Source organism: Phascolarctos cinereus, unplaced genomic scaffold, assembly GCF_003287225.1.
Source record: "Phascolarctos cinereus isolate Bilbo 61053 unplaced genomic scaffold, phaCin_HiC Scaffold_4;HRSCAF=312, whole genome shotgun sequence".
Lineage (NCBI taxonomy): Eukaryota > Metazoa > Chordata > Mammalia > Diprotodontia > Phascolarctidae > Phascolarctos > Phascolarctos cinereus.
Window position 1 is genome coordinate 546395975 of NW_027555847.1, and position 8157 is coordinate 546404131.

Consider the following 8157-nt stretch of genomic DNA (forward strand, 5'->3'; position numbering starts at 1 on the left):
ATCACTCCCACAGGCTTTCTGTATATAAGGTCCATCTTGTCTCCATTAAGATGCTGAGATTCTTATAATCTAGCCACTGCTCAGATTCCTAAAATCTAGCCAATAGCTTACCAATGTTCAGACTCCTAAAGAGTCTGCCCAATATGATGGATGTTCTAATAAACCTTGTCTTTGGCTAAAAGAAAAAAAAAGAGAGGTAGGAGGTGCTGGATCTAGCAAGCCCTGAAAAACACGATAAAAATTGAAATGGACTCCATCTTTTCAAACAGTAAATGTCTGCAGACCAATGTGGGAGTCATTTACAACAGTTATCCATATATAGTCAGATCAACTTGCTAGGACAAGGATAAAAATCAATACCATATTAGAAGAAAAAAATAAAAATGAGGAGATATAGCATGCAATTAACTAGGATAGCTCCAATCTTACCTATTTAAACAACTTTGTAATAGGGGGAAATAGGAGACCTCTCTCCCATCCAGGACACTGAGCCACTTCTGAAGTATAACAATATCCCAGAATTGCTGGAGGAGAGGGATTGGGGAGCTTCTCCTCTTCACCTGAGGGGCTCTGGATTCATATAGAGACTGGGTTTATTCCTGGTTAAAGCTAGCTCCATGGGGGACAATCAGGTTTCTTCTCCTACTCTCTGGCTCTTTGCACTGCCCTCTTTCCCCCTCATCCTAGAATCCAGGAAATATCACTTAAGATTTGTTTAGGGTCAAAATGTAGGATGTAATCCAGAGAATCTGGATTTGAATTTGATATTAAGGGGTCCTCTTGAAATCATAGGGGTTTTTTTTCAGTCACTTTGAATCTGTGTATATTTGAAGTGAGCCAGAACAGTCAATTTTTTTCCCTAAAATTTTTTAGCTTTATCTTTAGTACATGAAATTTCAAGTATTCTTTTGCTCAGGTTCAAAAAGAAGATACAGAATTTTAAAACTTCTCCCTTGATTTTAGAGTAGCTCTGCAAAGTTTTTGTTGGATTGCTCCCAAATGTCTTATTTTGGGCCTGGATTATTTGGGTTAGCTGTCTATACTCATCCAGACAACTGGCTAGCTGCCAAGTGAATCTCCACTTAATGCTGTTTAGGCAAAGACAGTCTTCATACAGCAGTTGTATCTTATAGACAGCAAAACGACAGATATGTTTATGAATAAAACATGTTCACACGCAAAACATCTGTTCAGAATTTAAAGAAATAATTTAGGCTGGAGACATTCATAACTATTCTTGCATATCAAAATTTCCTTAGGAACTCCAGGAAAATGGGTCAAGAAGGGAAAAAGTATTTTCTCCTGGGCTTGCTGCTATTCAGTTGATTCAAATGATATATTGAAACATAGGATTTTTAGTATCTCATCACTGAAGTGTATTATTTTCAGGTTTCATATATTTATTTTTCAGATAGTGAATCATTTGTCTAAATCAAGAGCACATTATCAGTGGCCTACTTTTTACTCCAACAGGATAACCAAAAATACTGTATTTTTTTTTCATTTATAGTAAAACAAGAATAGTAACTAACTTCAATGTACCTTACATATCATTCAATCAAATTGTTATAGATCACTGAAGCAAATAAGAGCAGAATAGAATTAAGACAAAAGAATAGTTTAAAATCTCACCCCAAAATTGCCACTGACTCACCTTAGGAAAATCATTTTTTAAAAATCAACTATTTTATTTTTCTTGCTTCTTAACATTGCTTGCCTTCTCTATGGATAAGGGAGAAGCATGAAGGAGAGAAAGAATTTAGAACTAAAAAACTTTTTTAAATGAATGTTAAAAATAAATGAGTGATTCAGCAAAAAAAGTATATAATAAATTAGATATCTTTGGATCTCAACAGGCTAAAAGAACACATGAAATCACAGAATTCTATATTTGAAGTCTAGTATCTTAGTGCTATCAACAAACGCAATGTAATCAACTTATAAAAGGTTATTTGTTCTCCTATGTCCAAAGGTTAGTAAAATTAAGCTAATTGTCTAAGGTTTTTGAATTGAGTTTTTAAGAAACAGACATGGTATTTTACTACATTTCTTATTTTTAATTTATTTTTGGCTAGGCAATGGGATTAAGTGACTTGCCCAGGGTCACACAGCTAGTAAGTGTTATGTGTCTGAGGTCAGATTTGAACTCAGGTCCTCCTGAATCAAGGCTGGTGCTCTATCCACTGCACCACCTAGCTGCCCCTTTGACTACATTTCTTGAACAAAAGTCCATAAACTATTCAAAATACTTGAAAAGAATTTCTTCAAAACAACAATTTTGCATGATGAACTTTTGATATTAACAAAGTTGTTACAAAGGAACAAAAATTTAATCTCTTTGAAATTGCTATGATATTTGTTGAGTACAACTTTTCCCATCCCCTTTGATAGAGGAAGCCTTTCCCAATCCTTCTTAATTCTAAGGCCTTCCCTCTATTGATTTATTTCCGATTTATTCTACATAGATCTTGTTTGTATATAATTGTTTGCATGTTGTCTCTTCCATTAGAAAGCTTCTTGAAAGCAGGAGCTGTATTTTACCTATCTTTGTATCCCTGGAACTTAGAACAGTGCCTGGCACATAATAGGTATTTAATAAATGCTTATTGACTGACTGTAGCTTAGTACATCTATAGCAATGTGCACATCAATATGTCATGGTCATCAACGTGGCATGATACATGTGGTTTAGTGAAAAAAAATTGTTGATGTCAACTAAAGGTAAAGTACCATTCCTTTGAAATAAGAACTAAAAAACTGCTCATTCCCGATAGCAGGATTCAAATGAAATTGACTAGTTCTTAAAATTGTGTTTACTATTATGTTTATGTTATCTATAATTGTATAGATATTCTTATTTACAAGGTTTCCACTTTTAGGTAGCCTTTTATTTTTGTTGTTATTTTTTGGAAGTGTTCTCATCTATGTGGGGAAGTCGGCATGCAAGTAGATTAGCTCATCATTCTCTTACAGTCTGGCTTTGACACATAACTAGGTGTAATTCTGAACAAATCAAATTAGTGCATTGTATATATAACCCCGGTCTCAAAGCTCAAAGAGACTGAAGAGATTTTAGTTTTCCTGCTCTTTCCAACTCTACCCTAATCCTAACTCTGGAGTAGGAGATTGAGCTCCACCAATGAGGAGAGAGTTCCATACCAATGGGCTTTGAGACTAGAGTTACACATATTTTATTAATAGTGGCAAATAGTATTTCTTATATAATTGATGAGGATAAAGAGATTCTGAATTATTCAATTTATATTAACTTTTAGGATGTTGGGAGGACAAATTATTCACAGAACCTCAGCGCTGGAAGGTAACTCACAGACTTCCACTACAACTTATATCCAAACAGGAATCCCCTCTACATCCAATAAGTGATCATCCAGGTTTTACTTGAAAACTTCTAGTGAGGGAAAATCCACTACCTCCAGAGGCAGCCCATTTAATATTTGGATAGCTCTAATTGTTAGGCAGCTTTTTCCCTGATATTGAGCTTAAATTTCTTCTTTGCAACTTCTATATATTACTCCTACTAGGGACAAACAGAATATGTCTATTCCTGCTTATATATGACAGCTCTTCAAATACTTGAAGACATTTGTCATGTTCTTTCCACTCTTGGTAAGTCTTCTCTAAAATAAAAATCCTCAGTTCTTTTAACTGATCCTCAGATGGTATGAACTGAATGCCCTTCATAGCCCTAATCACCCTCTTCTGTCCAGAAGACAATGTCTACACACCAACTTATTGACATCCTTCCGAAATTGTGACTTCTAGAACTAAACACAGTACTTGATATGTGTTCTGACCACAGCAGAATACAGTGGTACAATTGTCTCCCTAATATTAGACACTATGCCTTAAACTAGACATGTACTTGTGTATGATTTGTTTTAATATTATTTAGATTGTAATGCTAGTCACAGGGCCAGACCTATTTCATTTATTCTATAATGAGTTCATAGATCCAGTAAATGTAACAAATTAAGTGGACCATCTGTCTCCACAAAATGTTTCATATTCTTAGGGGAGAGGAGGGATGGATAAGATTTAATAAGACAACAGTGGCATCTGCAAACAGCCTCTTTGCCCTCCACGTACTCTTCACAACTCTGCAGCATGACTGATGTGAAGGACTAGAAGAATTAATAGGCAAAAACAAATTGACAAGATAGGGGTAGGGTTTTTTTTTTGCTCCTGTTATTTGCCAAAAAAACAAAAACAAACCTTCTTCAAGAAGGAGAAAATACCGAATGCAGATCGAAGCATAATATTTGCTATTTTTTTTCCTTCTGTTTTGTTTTGTTTCCTCTTTCTGATGGTTCCTCCTAGTGGTTCTAATTCTTCCTTACAACATCACTAATGTGAAAATATGTTTAATAGGAATGTATATGTAGGCATATCAGATTGCATACTGTCTTGGAGGGAGGGAAAGGAGGGAAAAATTTAAAACTCAAGAAAATATGGAAGTGATTGTTGATAAATCAAAATAAATTAATAAAAATTTTAAAAAAGGAGAAAACACAGTCAAGACATATTCAGTTCAATTTCACAGGTGTTTATTACATTCCTACTAAGGGCAAGATAGCTGTATGCTAGGTCAAAAAATAAAATGGGTCCTATCCTCAAGAAGCTTACACACTAACAGAGAGATAGTATGTTTACATAAATAAGAGTAACACAGGCTCTAAAGTGCTTGTTTCAACTGCCAGGCTTAGCGATGAGTTGGATTCCCAGAGTTTGACCACTACATGCCCTCAGAGTTCTAGAGGTAACCTCAAAGGGTTGAAGGGTATCTTTCTAGTACTGTCTGTTCAAGTCTCCATTCCAGTGTGCTTCCTAACATAATTATCATTTGACAATCATTTAGTTAGCCAGACTCAGCCAATCAGCTAGTTCATGTTTACTAAGGGTATTTACTAAGGTAAGAACAGTTGGTATACAATCGTTCTCCCCAAAAGTCTATGACATACTCTCTCACCTGTACCTACAGAGTCCAAGGGAAAATGGACTCAAAAAATAAAAATTTTAAAATTAAAGTAAAAAAAATGGGCCCAAACTTAAAGAGCACATGTGGAAAAGGAGTGACTTATAGCTCCTGCCTTCTGTAAGTCCTTTTCTCCCCTACATGGGTTGCTCATGAAGTTCCCCAGAGGTATGTAGTAGTTTTTTGCTGTATTCCTTATGGAGCCATGAATCTACATGGGCAGGGCTATGCTGGTAAATGTTTAACAATCAGCCCTGGGCAAGGGAGCAAAAGTGTATGTATAACACACTTTTAAATTTAATCAGTGTTAAAACTTTCTCCATCACTTTTTAAGTCTGGACAATCAACAAAACTATAAATAAAGCCTTGATTTATAGCATTCACCAACTATAAATGCTCACACTAAAATTTTAACCATCAGCTCTGCTCTTGGTGAGCCACTTTGAGCTGGCTTGAGCAAACCCTTGGACATAGGTTACAGGGAGTTACTCTAGTTTTCAATTCTCTTGATATTTTATAGAGGACCTCTAGTCATCAGACAAGTGTTCTCATCCTATAAAAATACAATTCCTGTCAAAGTCCCTCCAGTTCCAAAGACTTTCCCCCCCCCCACAAATAACGTAAAGCCTTTGATTGATTGACTAATAAAAACTTAAGTCTATGGTTAGGATTGATTAATTGAATGTTTCATCTATTTAAAGTCTTAGGTTATCTGATCACTTACTTTAACTGAAGTAGGATGATTTGATTGATATTTTAAACCAACAATTACAGCTCATGTAACTATAATACAAGATAATTTGAAAAGAGAACATGAGCAACAAGAAATACAGACAAAGGTGTCAGAAATGAGATACAGTACGCATTCTAGCAATGCGTTAATTCTCAGAGGAAGGAAATGGATTATTGAGTTTGGGGAAGAGATAGGAACAGTTTAGTGGTTTTTGGTTTTTGTTTTTTTAAAGTTGGATGCATGAAGGGAGACTGGAAAGGTAGGTAATGAGATTGATTGTGAAGGGTTTTGAATGACAGGCTAAAGGAATTTTATAGATGTGGTAGGGAATGACATGGTAAGACCTGTGTCTTAGGAAGATAATTTTGATGGCTGTGTGGAGGATGAAATAAGAGAGGGGAAATACTGCAAACAAGGATACCAATTAGGAGGTTTAACAGATGAATGATGATGAAATTTTAACTATGTTTGTGGTCTGTGAGTGTGGAGAAGGGAACAAAGAAGTGAATTATTGTGGACCTAGAATTAACTGATTGGGTATGCGGATGAAAGAGATGGAATACTTAATGAATGGATATGAGGGTGAAGGAGCCAAAAATAACTGAAGTTATCAGCCTGAATCATTGACTAGGTCCTAGGCACTAGGAGGTTGGGTATGCCTTTAGCCAAATTAGGAAAGGTTGGAGGAGGTAAGACTAGGGGTGAAGTTCCCTTTTAGGCATGCTGATTTTGTGACATTAGCAGTATATTCCTGAACTAACATTCTGGAGAGATATAGGCTATAGATACAGATTTGGAAATCATCTGCATAAAAAATGATCATTGAACTCATTAGAATGGATGTGATCACTGAGAGAAAACATAAAGAGAAAAGAGGAGGGTCCAGGACAGAGCTTAGGAAGTAGAACATTTATGGTGGCAGAGCTCCCATTCAGGTAGCAAATTTGTAAGAAACCATCAGAATAAATGGAGAAGGAGGGGAAGTTAGGTGGCACAGTGGATAGACCACTGGCCCTAAAGTCAGGAGGACCTGAGTCCAAGTCTGGCCTCAGACCAAACGCTGGACAGTGACCCTGGGCAAGTCACTTAACCCCAATTGCCTTAAAAAAAAATGACTTGTATTTTAATTTGGGACAGCTAGGTGGCGCCAGTAGATAGAGCACCAGCCCTGAAGTTAGGAGGACCTGAGTTCAAATCCGGCCTCAGATACATAACACTTACTAGCTGTGTGACCCTGGGTAAGTCACTTACCCCCATTGCCTAACCAATAAATAAATAAATAAATAATAGATAATGAACAAACAAACAAATAAATAAATGGATGAATAAATAAATGAGTGAATAAATAAATAAATGGATAAGTAAATGAATGAATGAATGAATGAATAAATAAATAAATAAATAAATAAATAATGCAGAAGTAATGGCCAAACAAGTAAAAAGGGAACCAGCAGAAAACAGTGTCATAGAAATCTAAGAAAGAAAGAGTACCCAAGAAGAGGGTAGTTAACAATAGTAAAAGCTGTAGAGAAGTCAAGGAAGGTTAAAACTGAAAAGGATTATTAGCTTTAACAGTTAAAAGATCATCAAGAATCATTGAGAAAGCAGCCTTAGTCCAGTAGTGGTGTTGGAACATAATTTGAAGCAAGTGTAAACAAGTTTTTCTAGAAGTTTAGCAGTGAAAGGGAAGGATATAAATGTTAGGTCTTAAGAATTTAAAAATTCATGAGAGGTTAAAGCAGATGGAACACCAATGAATGTAAATATGTAACTGTAGAGGATGCAGGTATCCAGTCCTTTCCTCTATAGCCACCTTTGTCTGTGGAGATATAACCAGTCATAATCTATTATAATAATCAGCTTATTTTAAGCATGGAGGAAATATTATGGCCCTGAGTCCAGGTGGTTCTTTGCTTCTTTAAGGAGTTTATATCAATAGAAAGTTAGAAGTATAATCCCAATTGTTCAGAGCCCAAGTTAGGAAAATTCCTAATATTTAGGAAGAGGTTTGGATTTCCGCCTTAGTTTAAATTTATGTTTCTCTCTAGATTACCTTTGGCCTCTTTGCAGTTCAGGCAAAATTCAAGTTACCAGAAACATTTCGGTTAAGAAAGAATTTATTTCAGTGTCTGTTAATAGACAGGGACTAGGAAGGAAAGTTTGGGAAAGAACAGAATTTTTCCTGGAACTTCCTTCAGTCCTCAAGCAGGATGGCACAACTGATGGCTTTATCCTATAGGGCCAATGTTCCTCCTTGCATTTCTCCCTTTCCTGACATAGTTCAGTCCTACTTTTTCTTGCTCCTTTCATCTGTTGGCACTATGCTACTGATTCTTTATATCTGCTGTTTTTAATGTCCTTATTCCTTCATCTCCTAAGCCAGACCTAAGCAATGTCTCTTCTCCCCCATTATAAAAACTTTGATCGATTG